General features: G+C 37.7%; 1 protein-coding gene and 1 pseudogene across 4 annotated transcripts in view; both read right to left on the bottom strand.

Moving 5' to 3' along the window:
• The window catches only part of LOC112626977, a 28,692-nt pseudogene extending 23,102 nt beyond the window's left edge, over positions 1–5,590 (bottom strand).
• The window catches only part of CDH12 (cadherin 12), a 1,140,321-nt gene that overhangs the window by 880,091 nt on the left and 243,549 nt on the right, over positions 1–16,681 (bottom strand). The gene's annotated exons all lie outside the window — the stretch shown is intronic.

Genomic DNA, 16,681 nt, shown 5'->3' on the forward strand with positions numbered 1-16,681 from the left:
ATTAATTTTCCCTCCTCTTATAAATATGTATTTGTTGTTATTGATTTTTGAATAATTTTTAATAATGCCATCTTTTTCCTTTGGTAGTATTTAGCAAAGTTTATCTTTTTTTTTTCACCTGTCTACTGTCATCCTTTACATAATTTTATATGTATAATCTAGTGGAATAAGCTGAGGGTCCATTTTGGCTTGACATATTTGGAAAACACACTCCATAAAATGTGTGACTTACAGTAATTCAAGTATTTCAGTCCTAGTAGATTCAGTACAATGACAATTATATATTTAATTGGCAAAGTCTTCCCTTTAATAAAATAAAGCACATAGAAATGTTCATAATACCTATGATGTGGTTATTTAAATTTAACATTTTTAAATGAAGCTATTATCAGGGTAGAACTGGCCACTGAAGAATTTTTATTGCACACTTGACATTGTGCCAGAAATTCTTAGGAGCAGATATTGTTAAGTGACATGTTTCTTTTAATATATTTGAACACACTTAAACTAACATTCAAAAAAAAACCAACATAAATTTTATTATTTTTTATTTTTTTAACTATATGATCCTATGTTTTCTTAAAAATTTTAAGTTCAAGGGTACATGTGCAGTTTTGTTGTGCTCACCCACCTGGCAACACTCATGTCACGAAGGTTTGTTGTACAGATTATTTTGTCACCAGGTATTAAGCCTAGTACACACTAGTTATCAGAAAACGGAATTCTACATGTTCTCACTTATGAGTGGGAGCTAAATGATGAGAATGATGGATCCATAGAAGGAACAACAGACACTGGGATTAGAAAAACAACATAAATTTTAGTCTAAATTAGTGTGTAGAACTCATAGAAAATAAAGAAGTGACGCTAAAGAACACATGTAATAAACTATGAAACAGTAGACAGAAACAATATCTTGTGGCATGCCGAGGGGGCAAACTAATCACACATCACACAGCTTCACTAACCAAAAAATTTTACTTGGTTTTGGAGAAATTTCCTTTCATCTGAAGGGAAGATGATTATCTTTAGACAGTCAATTATTTTTAAGTTATCGACTGGGTACTTTCTTTACATGTGTAATTTAATCCTTACATCTCCCAGATGCAACGTTACTCCATTTTACAGCTGTGAAAAATCAAATGAGTCTAGAGGCCCTAGATGAACCTTTCAAAGGGGTAGATTTTAGGAAACAAGGATGGGGTGCAAATGCAGGATGATTTCACTACAGTCTCGTTTTCACCTTTGAAAGGAAGAAACTGGATATACTATGCTTAAGAACAGTGCTGTCTGTATTACTAGAAGCTTTCTCAAAAATTTGGATTGCAATCGTACAATTGGATAATCAGTATACAAGACATGTAAGACACATTCAAAGGGAATAACTATATATGCAAATCAACCATTAAGTAAAGATTTAAAGTACTTATTTTCCACTTTCCTTTTAATATTAGCAATTGAATGAGATTGTCATTTAAAATAATTATTTCCAATTATTAAAGAATTCATAATTTACTGATGCATATCAAAATAATTAGCTGTCCGAAAAGAGAAAAGCTTGTGAAATTCTGTAAAAGGGCAAGACTTCTCTCACCTATGACTTGCTTTCATTATGTTGATTCAGTAATTGCCACAGAGTTTTATTCAACCAAGAATTTATGCCTCTGATTACTACCAAGTGACAGATTCAGTGTTTGGCTTAATCTTGATATTCTATTGAGTTTAACCACATGAAATAAAACAAATCTGGCATTTTGGAATAATCCAGCAATTAAGGAAAACTATCATTACCTTATAAATAACTAAAATAGTACAAACAAAAGAAAAGCAAGCAACTACAAAATAAAGCTTGCTTGTTTTATTATTTCCTCCAGGTTCAAGGTCATCTTGTCAACTATTCATTGTTTTCCTAAAGCAATAATCAAGCCTTGTATGGAATGAAACCATAAAACTCATGCAGAAGATTCAAGAAAATACATGAGTGAGAGAATACTGTAAATAATAATTGTCAATTAGTAATTAATATAGAATACTATATATTTCCTACAAAACATACTCTTCCTTATGAGATGACAGGTGATATACTTTTATGTCAATAACTATGCATTATAGTTACTTCTAGCTAACACCATGTTTCACTTATGATACACTATATTATATTTGGCATTTTGTGATGCCAGTTCCTTTGGGATTACAAAAAGTAATATCCTCATTAACAGAATTATAAATATTTGAATGCTGTGCCAACATTTAACTCATATCTGCCAATCAAAAAGGGAAAATGTTCTTTATTGATTGGAAAAAGGATCTTGTTTGAAGATAATTGACTCTGAGTCTTTCATTGGCATAATACCACCTCCGGAAGAAACATATGCTCAACTTAGAAAACAAAGCTTAGATGTAAGAGGCTGATCACTTTCTCCTTACTCAAGCACAGTTCCTATTGACTTGAGTGAATATTCTGTCTGCCCATGAATTAAAGGATTATAGATCATCTAGTCCGTTTTGGAAGTTTAAAAATGTCTTTAAATAAGAAGCTTACCCAGAAGCAGGGCACAAGAAATACAGAAAACCATAAATCTCTCATAGAAAAAGATGTGGGTGGGGTAACCAACAAAATAGTAACTATTGAAAAAAATAAAAATAAATGCATGCATAAATAAGTATTTTACCACACTAAAATAGTTACTGCTAAGATGTTGGTAAACATGAGATGCTGAGTTTGGGAAATGTTAAGTTTCAGATAAGCAACAAATACAACATCCAAGTAAAAATGTCCAGTGGCAATAGATTAAAAGAATCTGCTATTTAGTATTGAGGTAGAGAGTGGTAGCATACAGCCATACCTACATTTATGTACACACACGTAGTTGGAGAAGAGGAGCCCAGTGCTGGAGCACCAGGAGATTACAAACCTAAGTATCAGGGAAATAAGACATGGCAGGAATGAAAACTAAGAAACAGTAAGAAGTGTGGTAAAATCTTGGCAAGTGTGGTTACCCAGAAGCCAAGGAAAGAAATGGTCCAAGGGGGTGGGAGAAATCTACTGTTTAAATATCTTGGGGGTCAAATAATTTGTTCTCAGAACTGACCTTGTAGTTTATAACAGGACTTTAATAAAACTAGGTTGGAGGAGTTATAGGTATGAAAATAGGATTGTTTAGGGTTCAAAAGAGAAAAAGAGATGAACCATTATAGATATTAGGTATGGATACCCCTTTTAAGGAGTTTTCCTTTAAAATGGCCCAAAAAATGAATTGTTGGTCCAAAGAGAATTGGCTTCACCAAGAGTGATGTTATGCTAATGGGAATGATCCAGAAGAGGAGTGATGCTAGTGAGGCCAGAGAGAGAGAAGCATATGCAAACATGAGGGCAGTAGTGGGTGAGAGCCAAGGGAATGTAGTTCACAGGTGGAGGGTCTGGTTTCTCTTAGGAACACAAGACAATTCACCATAGCAATGAGATGGAAGGAAGAATATGTCAGCCATGTTTCAGAATATAGGAAATCCAGAGTGTGTGGACTGGATACAGAATAATATCCATCCAGGCTACTGTGAAAATGATGATGATCATAAAGTTATTGTTAGGTGGTAAGTTTTCTTTTGTTGTTGTTGTTGTTGTTGAGACGGAGTCTCGCTCTGTCGCCCAGGCTGGAGTGCAGTGGCCGGATCTCAGCTCACTGCAAGCTCCGCCTCCCGGGTTTACGCCATTCTCCTGCCTCAGCCTCCCAAGTAGCTGGGACTACAGGCGCCCGCCAACTCGCCCGGCTAGTTTTTTTTGCATTTTTTAGTAGAGACGGGGTTCACTGTGTTAGCCAAGATGATCTCGATCTCCTGACCTTGTGATCCGCCCGTCTCGGCCTCCCAAAGTGCTGGGATTATAGGCTTGAGCCACCGCGCCCGGCCGGTGGTAAGTTTTCACAGGTAGTAAATATCAGCTATTTCTCGGGGATGGGGTGTTAAAGCTTATGCTATTTATTGGGTTCTCCCATGCCCAGCACTTGTGGATATCAGAACAGAATTGCCAGAGTTATGTTCATGATCACAAAGCTGTGATTCTTAACACCAAACATTCCTTATCCAGAACTGAGAAGCAGTAAACTGTCCCAAGCCACACATGCAGCTACAGAGAATCTTGACCTTTCAGACATGACTGAGGCTCACCTTTCTCAGATAAGCGATCAGCTCACTTTAATAGTCTAGGCATCAATCAATACACTTTAAAAGGGAAGGATATTACTCCCTCCCTTAAAGTCTTAAAAGAGAAATCAGCATCACTAAAACTAAAGTGTCACAAATGCATAAAATGAAGTATTCAGTGAAAATATTACATCTAAAAAATCTTCATTAAAGATAAAAACACCAACCAATGTGCTCTCATGTTGTGGGCCAAGGGGTCTGCTGCCTTGGCCTGTAGTCCTCTGGGGAGCCATGTGGCAGAGAGGTCTGGGCACTGTTGTGCTCACCCACCTGGCAACGCAGGTGCAAATGTAACAGAAGGCTCGCGTTGGGCTCTCACTTGCTCCAAAGTGAGAGAGATATGCCAGCAATGAAAACTGAGAAATAATGAAATACTCCCACATCCAAGATGGCCATTGACCCTAGAAGGCATCCCTTCACCATCAGTTCTGGTCAGTGACACTCTTGGAAGTGGCTGGAAGTGAGACTTCCCTCTCTCTTCTGGGCTCCTTGATCACCCACAGGTGATGGTTAATTTTATGTATCAACTTGGATGTTGTTTTTGGATGAGATTAGCATTTAAATCAGTGATCTTTCAGTAAACAGGCTACCCTCCATAATTTGATGGGCCTCATTCAGTTAACTGAAGGCGTGAATAGAAGGAAAAGTTCTGCCTCTGGGAGCAAGAAGGAAGCATCCATCAGGCTGGCTTTGGACCTCAGCTGTACTGTGCACTCCAAGGTGTGGAGTCTGCCTGTCCACACTGCCGATTTAGACTTGCCAGTCTCTTTAATTGCATGAGCCAATGTTTCATAATAAATCTCTTTCTCTCTATATATACCTTCTATTAGTTCTACTTCTCTGGAGGATCCTGACTGAAGCACCCACGAGAAGCTGAAGGGCCTTCCATCAGTCCCTCCTGAGAGGCAGAGAAGGAAAAGCTCTGTAGCCTAAGGACAATGTTCTCAGATGACAGCACAACTTCACTCCCTGCCCCTTCTCCCCTGAATTCAAAGCTGAAGGAGCTCCCCTAGAATTTTGTTTCCCTCCCTCATTCCCACCTCCCCACCTCTGAAGGCTGGGCTAATCCCAAGAGCCAAGTGGGGAAGTGTGGTGGCCAACATGAAGGCCAGGTCCAGGGTCTGCTGACCGCAGGTTCATCCAGCCCCAAGCTGAGCACATGGAGGGCATACCAGCAGCTTGTCCCTTACTCCCCACAGGCCTTGTCTGTGTAGGGCAAAGTCAGGCCATCACTCCACTAGCCCATAGGCTGCTACCTATGGCTATGCTTGGGCTCTTTCCTGCCCAGTTTTAGCAGTACCTTGGTGTGCTTGTTTTCCATCTTGCTCTTGGGCACTTGGTAGCAAAGGAGCCAGCCCATGAGGTCCTTGTGCAGGCAAGCATTGGCCATGGGTCATCTGCATCTCCATCTCCAGTTGTGCTCTTGACCAGTAGGCTGACAAGCAAGAGCAGCTCTGTTGGGGTGGCCATGGGCAAGTGCTGCTGAGTTGTAGTGCAACTAGTAGAGCATTCCCAGCTCAAACACCAGCTGGATACTGTCCTCCGTTATTGTCCAGAGGCAGAAGGAAGGGCATCTCTGTGGCCTCAAAGTTGAGGAAGGACCTCCACCACTGGCATCAAGTCATCAGCAGTCAGGCAAGCAGCTTGTTGTTCCTGTTCCACATCCTTAGTCCCAGCATCCAGGAGAACCAGATCTTTGAATTTAGGGGCAGGGTCTGGCCCTCCTGGTCATACACTCACAGGATCCAGTTGATCATGAGCTGTGAAGCAACATGAGATGTCCAGGAGCTCTGTGTACCTGTAGTACCAACTCCCTGTGCCATGTCATGGGTGCCACTGCTTTCTAGGATGTAGCCATAACTATACTGATATGGTTTGGCTCTGTGTTCCCACAAAAATCTCACCTTGAATTGTAATAATCCCCACATGTCGAGGGCAGAACCAAGTGGAGATTACTGAATTATGGGAGCAGTTTTCTGCTATGCTGTTCCAGTGACAGTGAGTGAGTTCTCACAAGATCCGATGGTTTTATAACGGGCTTCCTCCTTCACTATGTACTCATTCTCTCTCCTGCAGCCCTGTGAAGAGGTGCCTTCTGTCATTATTGTAAGTTTCATGAGGCCTCCCAAACCAAGTGGATCTGTGAGTCAATTAAACCTCTTTCCTTTATAAATTACCCAGTCTTGGGCAGTTCTTTATAGTAGCATGAGAATGGACTAATACATTAAATTGGTACCAGGGTAGTGGGGCACTGCTATAAAGATACCCAAAAATGTGGGAAAAACTTTGGAACTGGGTAACAGGTACAGGTCGGAACAGTTTGGAACTTCCTAGAGGCTTGTTGAATAGTTTTGGCCAAAATGCCAATAATAATATGGACAATGAAGCCCAGGCTGAGGTGGTCTCAGATGGAGATGAGGAATTTCTTGGAAACTGGAGCAAAGGTAACTCTTGCTTTGCTTTAGCAAACAGGCTAGTGGCTTTTTGCCCCTACTCTAAAGATCTGTGGAACTTTGAACTTGAGAGAGATAATTTGGTGTATCTGATAACAGAAATTTCCAAGGAGCAAAGCTTTCAAGAGGAAGCAGAGCATAAATGTTTAGAAAATCTGCTGTCTGACCACGAGAGAGAAAAGAAAAACCTATTTTCTGGAGAAAAATTCGAGCTGTCTGCAGAAATTTGCATAAGTAATGAGGAGCTGAATGTTAATCACCAAAACACTGAGGAATATGTCTCGAGGGCATGTCAGAGACCTTCGCAGCAACTCCTTCCATCACAGGCCACATTAGTCCATTTCACACTGCTGATAAAGACATACCAGACACTGGGAATAAAGAGTTTTAATTGGACTTACGGTTCCACATGCCTGAGGAGGCCTCAGAATCATGGCAGAAGGCAAAAGGCACTTCTTCCATAGCAGCAGCAGGAGAAAATGAGGAAGAAGCAAAAGCGGAGACCCCTGATAAACCCATCAGATCTCCTGAGACTTATTCACCATCACGAGACTAGCATGGAAAAGAATGGTCCCCATGATTCAATTACCTCCCTCTGGGTCCCTCCCACAACACGTGGGCATTCTGGGAGACACAATTCAAGTTGAGATTTGGTGGGGACACAGCTAACCATCTCACAGGCACTGAGGCCTAGGAGGGAGAAATGATTTCATAGGCTGGGCCCAGGACCCTCTGCTGTTTGCAGCCTCCAGACTTGCAGCACTGCATCCTAGCCGCCCCAGCTATGGCTCAAAGAGGCCAACATACAGCTCAGGCCATTGCTTCAGATGGTGCAAGCCCCAAGCCTTGGCAGCTTCCACATAGTGTTGAGCCTGAGGGTGCACAGAAGTCAAGAATTGGGGTTTGAAAACGTTCACCTAGATTTCAGTGGATGTATGGAAACACCTGGAAGTACAGGCAGAAGTTTGCTGCATGGGAAGAGCCCTCACAGAGAACCTCTGCTAGAGCAGTGCAGAAGAGAAATGTGGGGTTGGAGCCCCACACAGAGTCCCCAACTGAGGCACTGCCTACTGGAGCGATGAGAAGTGAGCCACCGTCCTCCAGACCTCAGAACGGTAGATGCACTGACAGCTTGCACTGTGTGTCTGTAAAAGCTGCAGACACTCAACACCAGCCCATAAAAGTAGCCAAGAGGTGGTGAGAGCGGCTGTTCCCTGCAAAGCCACAGGGTTGGAGCTGCCCAAGGCTGTAGGAGCACACCCCTCGCATCAGCAATGACCTGAATATAAGACATGGAGTCAAAGGAGATCATTTTGTAACTTTAATGTTTAGTGACCACTCTATTGGATTTCAGAATTGGATGGGGCCTGTATCCTCTTTGTTTTGGCTGATGTCTCCCATTTGGAACAGGTACATTTACCCGGTGCCTTTACCTCCATTGTGTCTAGAAAGTAACTAACTTGCTTTTGATTTCACAGACTCATAGGTGGAAGGGACTTGCCTTGTCTCAGATAAGCTATTGGCCTTGGACTTTTGGGGACTTAAGACTTTAGGGGACTGTTGCAAGGGCATGATTGTGTTTTGAAATGTGAGGACATGGGATTTTAGAGGTGCAAAAGGTAGAATGATATGGTTTGGCTCTGTGTCCCCACACAAATCTCACCTTGAATTGTAACAATCTCCACCTGTCAAGGGTGGGACCAGGTGGAGATAATTGGATCTGGGAGCAGTTTTGCCCATTCTGTGCTTGTGATAGTGAGTCTTCATGAGATCTCATGGTTTTATAAGGGGCTTCCTCTTCATTCAGCACTCCTTTTCTCTCCTGAAGAGGTGCCTTCCACCATGATTCTAAGTTTTCTGAGGCCTTCCCAGCCATGTGGAACTGTGAATAAATTAAACCTCTTGCCTTTATACATTTTCCAGTCTCAGGCAGTTCTTTATAGTGGTATGAGGACAGACTAACACACATACCAAGGCAGGGAACAACAAGTGAGCCTGGAAGGGCATTGCTACATGACCACTGTGGATAGCCAGGTCTTCCAAATCCTGGAGGAACCACCCAGATTGTGTGCATGCATGTATGCAGGTAAGGGGCATGGTGGGAGTGGGTGACACCCTATTGTGAGAATGCATCCACCTAGCCTTTACTTTCTCCAAGGCCTTAAAATCAGCTTCTTTATAATTATCTTTAGAGTCTCATCTTAAGAAGGAATGCAATGGAACCCAATGTAATCCAGGCCCTCTCAACTACTTGTTTATACTTATGCACATAATGTATTTTGACGCTTCACTCATGTCACTTGTTAAGCTGGAAAAGTGCTTTTTCTTTGGCATCCCAGGGAATCTCTACTAATATATATGTTCTCTCTTTGTACTCTTACAGCACTCATCACACACTTACAACACTCATTATATAATCTGAAGTTTCTGTCCTAAGTGTTTGCCTTTCCTAGTAGGCTCTAAGAATAGCTATTATGTCTTAAGTATCTTTATATCTCCAATTCTTAGCTCAGTGCTCAGAATATAAATGTTCACAAATTCCTGCAAAATTGTTCATGTGCAAAAATATATATGTATGCAGTCACACATATATGGAGAAGAGAAATGCTCATTCTAAGCAACTGAAATCAATTTCTTTCAAGAAGAGAACTGCCTTTGTTTAGAAAAAATGCTTTGATAAGCTGTTTTTGAATGCACAGTGTGATATTAAGGGTAGGAAGAAAAAAATGTATAGCTAATTACTTCAACTCTAAAAAAACATGCAGGAAATTCCTTAAGTCTTCGGTAAAGTGTGTCATCTACTCAAAGTTATGTGTTTGTATTTTTTGATTGTTGTTTATTCTGTTCTGTGTTAGAGTAAGTCAAATAAAGTAGCAAAATTAAATATCATTAGAAGAGGTAAAGCACATGCTAGTGTATAAGCTGATTTATAAACCGAATTAACACATTAGTGAAAGATATTTGAAAACAGGTGAGCTTCCCCAGTTCCACCTGTGGTAGACATTGATTTGCTGCTTACTAATTTCATTTTCTCTTCTGCCTGGGCGAATTGCTAAACTACAACTGCAAACGCTCCCTATATATTTGTTCATGTGACTAAGTTCTATACAAAATAATGTAGTTTCCAAATCTGTTTTGTTCAATGGGAACTTCTCTTGGTGACTATATTTTCTCCTTGCTTTTACTGCTGACTTGATACAGACAAGCACAGAAAACTTGAAAAATATGCAAAAAGCTACAAGATGGAAAGAGACTAGGTTCTTTTATCATGTCTTGGAAGATAGGCTCTTACCAAATGGAACATCCATTTTAGACTTTAGATGAGCATGAAGTAAATTTTTATTCCATTGAGTCATCACACATTTATAATATTTAGGAAGTTTAGCAGATTTCTGCATTAATGCATATAAATAAAATATTCAATTAACATGCAAAAATAAAACCAATCTAGTAAAAATGTATTAGATCCTGCAGATGTAGGATAATGCAGTTTTTATATTACTTCCATACTTCAGTTATGTCAATAATTCTCAGTTGATTTTCTCTTATACTTTGTAGAATCTCAAAAAATCTGATACATGTTGATTTAAGTGAAAAGAATAAAGCGTCCTATTCACTGTGGTAAATACAGAATAAAATCTCTCTCATTTTTATAATTATATTCAGTTCAATTATGAAACATTAGATTCTTAATCTTCTATTTTAGTATCTTGTTTTACTCTTCATTGTAGTTTTCGCATATTTTTTGCTATGCTAATGTATCAAATATACGTTTATTAAACTTTACTAAAATATCTAATTATCCTTCAATATTAAAGAAGATAAATATTTTGATCACTTTCTATATATGTTGGTTATGGTGGAAAATAATTGTATTAACAACATCATGTAAATATTATTACAATTCTACATGGTATACTCTTTGATAGATGAGGATATATATGAGGCATTAATGACTAATTTTCCCAACATGACACAGAATTCAAACATACTGCTATGACTTCATCTCCAAACTGTTTACTTTAATCTGTGGTATTTATCAGTATTATTGCCGTCAATACTGTCAACTACCACATTACATACATCATCGCTGGAATTTTTATTGCCCTCCTAACTTATGCTATATACTCACGATGTGAAAACCTATTTTTATCCTAGATATTTCTTGTATATTTCAGACACATATTTCTTTCCTCTAGATATTAGTATATGGAGGAAATTATGGCACCTCTGACTTATCCCAAAACTGAACTTTTATACACACTTAAACTTTCCCCTCTTTCTACACTTAAACATTTGTGTAGTCACAGACTTGATGAACACTCCGTCAACTGAAAACATTCACTTTGACAGTTAAGTCACAGACTTGATGAACACTCTGAATTCATTCTTCTGTTTTGCTCCCCATATTCAATAAGTAAGCCAATTTTGTCAATTCTGGCTCTTAGCTCCTTCTTAGCATCACCCTGTTATTTTGGTCTTTGTATGGATCAGGGTGACAGTGGGCAACAAATGTTTCTCCCAGTCTCCAAGTTTGAGAAGTTTAACAAAGGTAAAGGTTTAGGGAAATCAGCATGAACAATGCAGTACCTCTGGGCTATTGATATTAGAGTAGCTTTTAGCCTACCCCAGCTTGAAAGACAGAGAGCGGTAACCAGAAACCAGAGAATTATTTGTGTAGAGATGGTGCTATTTGTCAAGAGATATAGTCTTTGGAAAGAAGAATAACTGGGAAAGAATAAGGCCAAATAAATAATTACACTCAGCTGACTCAATGCTTATCACCCCGCCTCCTGCCCCTACATCCTATTGGCTGAACCCAGAATCTAATTGGAAACTAGAGAACAACAGAGTGCAGTTGGTTTAGCTCAGCCCTTGAGGGCAAAGATTTGGACACAGAAGAGCGCAGAGTGCATTTGGAGGGGCAAATGGAAGATGTGCCTTTGTTTGGATTGTCATCATCCATTTTCCTAGCTTCTACCCTATCCTCTAATTTGCTTTCCAATTTAAACCAATGTATTATTTCAAAACAGGGAAACTGGTTTTTCCTATTCATGGCATTGAATTCTGAATGGAATTCGGGCATCTTCAAAGATAACTAAAAACATTTGGTAATGTATAAAATACTTCAATATTTGGCCCTTACTTATTGGTTATACACCTCATTCATTGTCTAAAGACTTGATAATTTAAATAGCCACGTTTTTATAAATGATATTTCAATACCCTGGTGAGCTCTCTTTCTTCCTTCAATAACTTGCTCAAAATTTATTTATCAGTGGAACTTACATAGTTTTCTTCAAAAAATAATGCTCATCATTTACACTTTGTAAATCTTTATACAGGTTAACACTTATCTTACTGTAGTGTAAACATGGGTATACATATCTGGGGAAGCTATACTTTTTGTGCCATGGATTCGGAAACACTGTTCATCTTTGTGCAGATATCTTATATTTACTACATAACTTTAGAAATATGATGGTTGGATAATACTAAGAAAAGAAAGATTTTGTGGCAATGATGGATGATTCTCTCTTTCTAAATACATTAATTTTACTTACAAATTTATGTCTCCCTATTTTATTATTTTCTTTTTATCATCGAATTGTTATTTGAGATGTAGATATTGATATAAATATGATCTGGTTAAGCCTCCTCATTTCGTACTGTGAAGATAAGGTGCTGTGAATGTCAATGTGATGCATCATTTGGTATTTAAATTGAGAGTTAACTCAGTATTTTTGACTGTCTGGTGTGTTCTCCACTACATCTTATTATCTAACTAGATCTCTTTCCTTTTTAGCCCTTCTCCCCTGCGTATGTGTGAGATTTTCCAGTGAAACTCAATAACATTCATGGCCTTTTCTGGACTGAATCAGGGCATAAAATTAACTCCTCAAACCTAACATATTCCCTAAATATTTTATTAAAAGGATTAGGTGACCAAAATATTGGTCAGGTTAAGGCAGAGGAATAACTTGGAAGAATTGAAATTTTAAAAATCTACAGAAAATGAAGATAGAGTGTAGCAGAGCACAAATGTTTCCTTATTCACTTTATCTGCAAATTTTGCTGTATCATTCATATTCCTGAATATGAGATGTAGGTAAGGTAAAGAAGAAGTGAGTGATAAGCATCTTAATGTGATGACATCCATAAAATCTACATGCCACATTTCATCCAAAAGCAGATTTTCCATTTGAATTATGAACCTCTGTAAATAGGAGACAGAAATGGAAAGCCTGGAACATTTATCACTCTGGGCCCTGGCAGATTGAAATGTGATGACTTCAAAAAAAAGTAAGTTTTGATTAAGTTCTAAACAGAATTATTAGAAAAAGAGAAGATAATTTTTATAAATGTAGTGAATGCAAATATAGATATTGACTTTAATGTTTCCTTAATCTTATGATATGTACAGAAATATATGTAAATATTATTTTTAGATGATTGTAATCTTGTGCAACCGCACAGTGAGCATCCTCTGCAGGCTTTCGGAGTTACATTGAAAGTCAAAATGTTCAAGTGCCCTGACAAAGTTGTGATGATTTATGGGACATGACTCTCTTTCAGTACAGTGTAAATAAGCCAGTGCTTTAACCTATATATTTGAAAATATTCAGTACAGATTTTCAATTGCCAAAACATCTTTACGTGCTGTTTCCAAAGTGTTATGTATGTATTTATGCACATCGTGACTTGTTCCAGAAAGGATTAAATGTAACCAAAATACATACACGGCAAAATAAAATCTAACTTGGCAAGGAAGAGAGCGAATGCAATGCTGAGTGATATAGAGAAGCGATTGCTTTGATTGGGGGTAAAAGAAGATGTTGGCTAAATATCTTCTTTTATTTCACTGGGAATCATGTGTATCACATGTATGAAAACAAATAGATTACCAAACACTAGATTGTAGCTAAAAAAAGTTTAAGTTAACATCTTTTATTAGATATATTTGTCATTGAATTTTGACATTGAAAATGAATTTTCATTTGACATTGAAAATGAATTTTCCTGCTTAAAAGAAAATCTAAAGCAGACATATTTGAAGTGATAGTCTGACTCCTGTCTTGTTCTTCACATATTTTGCTGTGCACATACATCTCATTTTATAAGTATAAACTTTACTTATAAAGTACATGGACTCATTTTATAAAGTATAAAATACAGAGCAAGAGTCAATATAGATGCTCTTAGTAGACACAGAAGGTCAGGTTTCATTTATGTATTCAATACACATTTATTACATATCTATGACACACCAAGCTCTCATTTGGACCTCTTGCAAAACAATGATGGAGAGATATCAACACATCCTGCCTTCTGAGAAGTGATGGCTAAATGGGAAAAGCAGACATACATTATTCAGATGCACACAAAACTATACAATTGCACACTCTGGGTAAATGCCTTGCAGGAGAATTGTGGATATGAATAAAGCTAGGGAACCTCACCTACCTGAAGGATCAGGAAACGTTTCCCTCTTTGTTGTTATCTTGAGTTGAGCTATAATGAATGAACAGATAAACTGGGTAAAGAAGACAGTGGAGAAAGGAACTGTGGAAACATCTGAAAGGGGGAAATGAGTTGCAGGATTGCAAATGTTGTAAAGTGCTCATGTGGAAAGAGATGAGTTAATTTGTGGAAACATAATTGGAAAAAGACTAGTTAATTTAAGGAAATATAAAACATGTCCATGTGTTTTAAGTGTGAAGGACAGCGTTATGAAAAGGAGTTGACATAGATATAGCAAAGGACCAAATCGTGCAGCATGAGACAGTGTTGTGGGAGATTTTGGTGTTTCCATCTCCTTTTCTAACTAACCCATTACAGTCTTTTCTCCTTATCCATGAGGAATATGTTCCAAGATCTCCAGTGGATGCCTAAAATCTTGGATAGCACTGAACGATATACATATGTACTATGCATGAATTTCTTTTTTATTCTTCACAATTTCACAGATAGACCATTCACACTGTCATACTGTGACAGTTAATCTGATCACAGAGATGGTTACCAAGCAACTCATGGGTGGGGAGCTTTGACAGCATGGATACACTGGACAAAGGGAAGATTCATGTCATCCAGGGTGGGGAAGAGTGTGTCGGTGTAAGATTTCATCAAGCTACTCAGAACAATTTAAAATGCATAAATTATTTACTCTGGAATTTTCCATTTAACATTTTTGGACCATGATTGACCATGGGTAACAAACTACAGAAAGCATAACTGCAGATAAGGGTGTAGTACTGTACAGAACTTCATTTAGATAAGATGTAAAAATGAGACTCTAATTATGTGTAATGACAACAATTCCAGGGCTTCTTATTGCTTTTCTTTTATTTGATTAAGTCCTCACATTAAAGTCTTGGATGTGTCTCAAGTAAGGTAATCACAGTTGTTATTTTTCCAAACTTTATTACTCACTGAAATAATGTATTTTTTTATTCTTTCCTTCTGTTAGGTTCAGATGAAATGCTGCTATGTGGTACTAAATTATTCCTCTCTCTACCTAAAGGAAATAATTAATAGAATATAAAATGTTATCAACAACATTTCTCACTTTAATATTTGGAAATATTGTGAAAAGCAAGTTTTACAGTTCTTGGGAACTTTTAGGACCTAACATGGAGTTTATAAATGGAAGCTGCTATTCAAGATCCCTGTCAAATAAAACTTGTATCTTTCTGAGATTTAAAGGGAAACTGAGAGCCAATGAAACAAAAACCAAGGAAAGGAAAATAAATCAAAATAAACTAACCAGAGAGGAAACAAAACACCACAATTAGAGATAACTATTTTGTTTATTTCTCTACTCTAAAAATTTGTAAATGAAAATAATTTTTCCTTTTCAGTACAAGCTATATTGCCAATTAATCAAAGAGTCTCATGCCTGAGGAAAATTTCTTATTTACAGAAGGATACCAGATAATGAATGTATGCGAATGGCAGGGTTGGGAATAAATGTGTAAGCTTTGAGGGGGTAGATCATCCACAGACACTGATATCTTTGGGTAAAGGATTAATGGAGAACCAAATATTCCCATGCTATTTAACGATCACCCTATAGATTATTTGCCTTTTGAGAGGCAAGGCTTTAAAAAAGATGGATCTGCTTCTCATTGCCTTGAACTGATGACTCGTCCTGGCAACATTAGGATAGGAGGACCAGAATTTTAAGTGCTCAGTGATTTGCAATAATATGCAGGGCACAGCTTCACCCATAAGATAAAATTGTCAAAGACATATAAACTGTATTGAGTCAAACATCTAGACATCAACTGTACTGTTCATTTCAATAATTCAATGTCATGGAAAAAAAGGAGAGAAAGAATTAGGAGACATAGCAAAAAAATGTAATCTGTAATTCTCGATTGTTTCTTTTTTGAAGGAAGCATGTATACAAATAGGTATGAGAAAAGTTATAAATTAGGTAGCAATAGATAATTAGTATTAAGTGCTAAAATATAACTATAAAATGCAGGAAACCATTCTCATTTTTAGATGTGTGTATTTGAATATATGAGGGTAAAATATCAAGATATCTATGATTGCATTTAAAATTCCTTAGGAACAATTGATGAAATATATCCAGCAAACATTTGGCAATTATTTGAAATATACCTATATATAGTTTCTACATTTTTTTCCTCTGCTTTTCTCTGTTGGAGGTATTTAAAAATTAAATATATAAATGCACAAAATTAAACATGTACATGCATGTGTGTATACACAAATATAATCTCCAAAGCATATCAACAGTAAAACTACTTGATATGATGAAAAGAAAGAAAGTAGGAAAGGGAAGGGGAAAGGAGGGAGGGGATGGATGGTGAGTGCTATGATCTGAATGTTTGTGTCCTTCTAAAATTCTTATGTTGAAACCTAATCCCCAGTGCTATGGTATTAGGAGGTAGGACATTTGAGAGTTGTTTAGATCATGAAGGCAGAGTCGTTGTGAATGGAATTTGTACCAATTTTTACTTTTTTTTTTTTTTTTCTTACCATGAGGTCCCCCTCTA

This window comes from Theropithecus gelada, chromosome 6, assembly GCF_003255815.1.
Source record: "Theropithecus gelada isolate Dixy chromosome 6, Tgel_1.0, whole genome shotgun sequence".
In the NCBI taxonomy this organism is placed as follows: domain Eukaryota; kingdom Metazoa; phylum Chordata; class Mammalia; order Primates; family Cercopithecidae; genus Theropithecus; species Theropithecus gelada.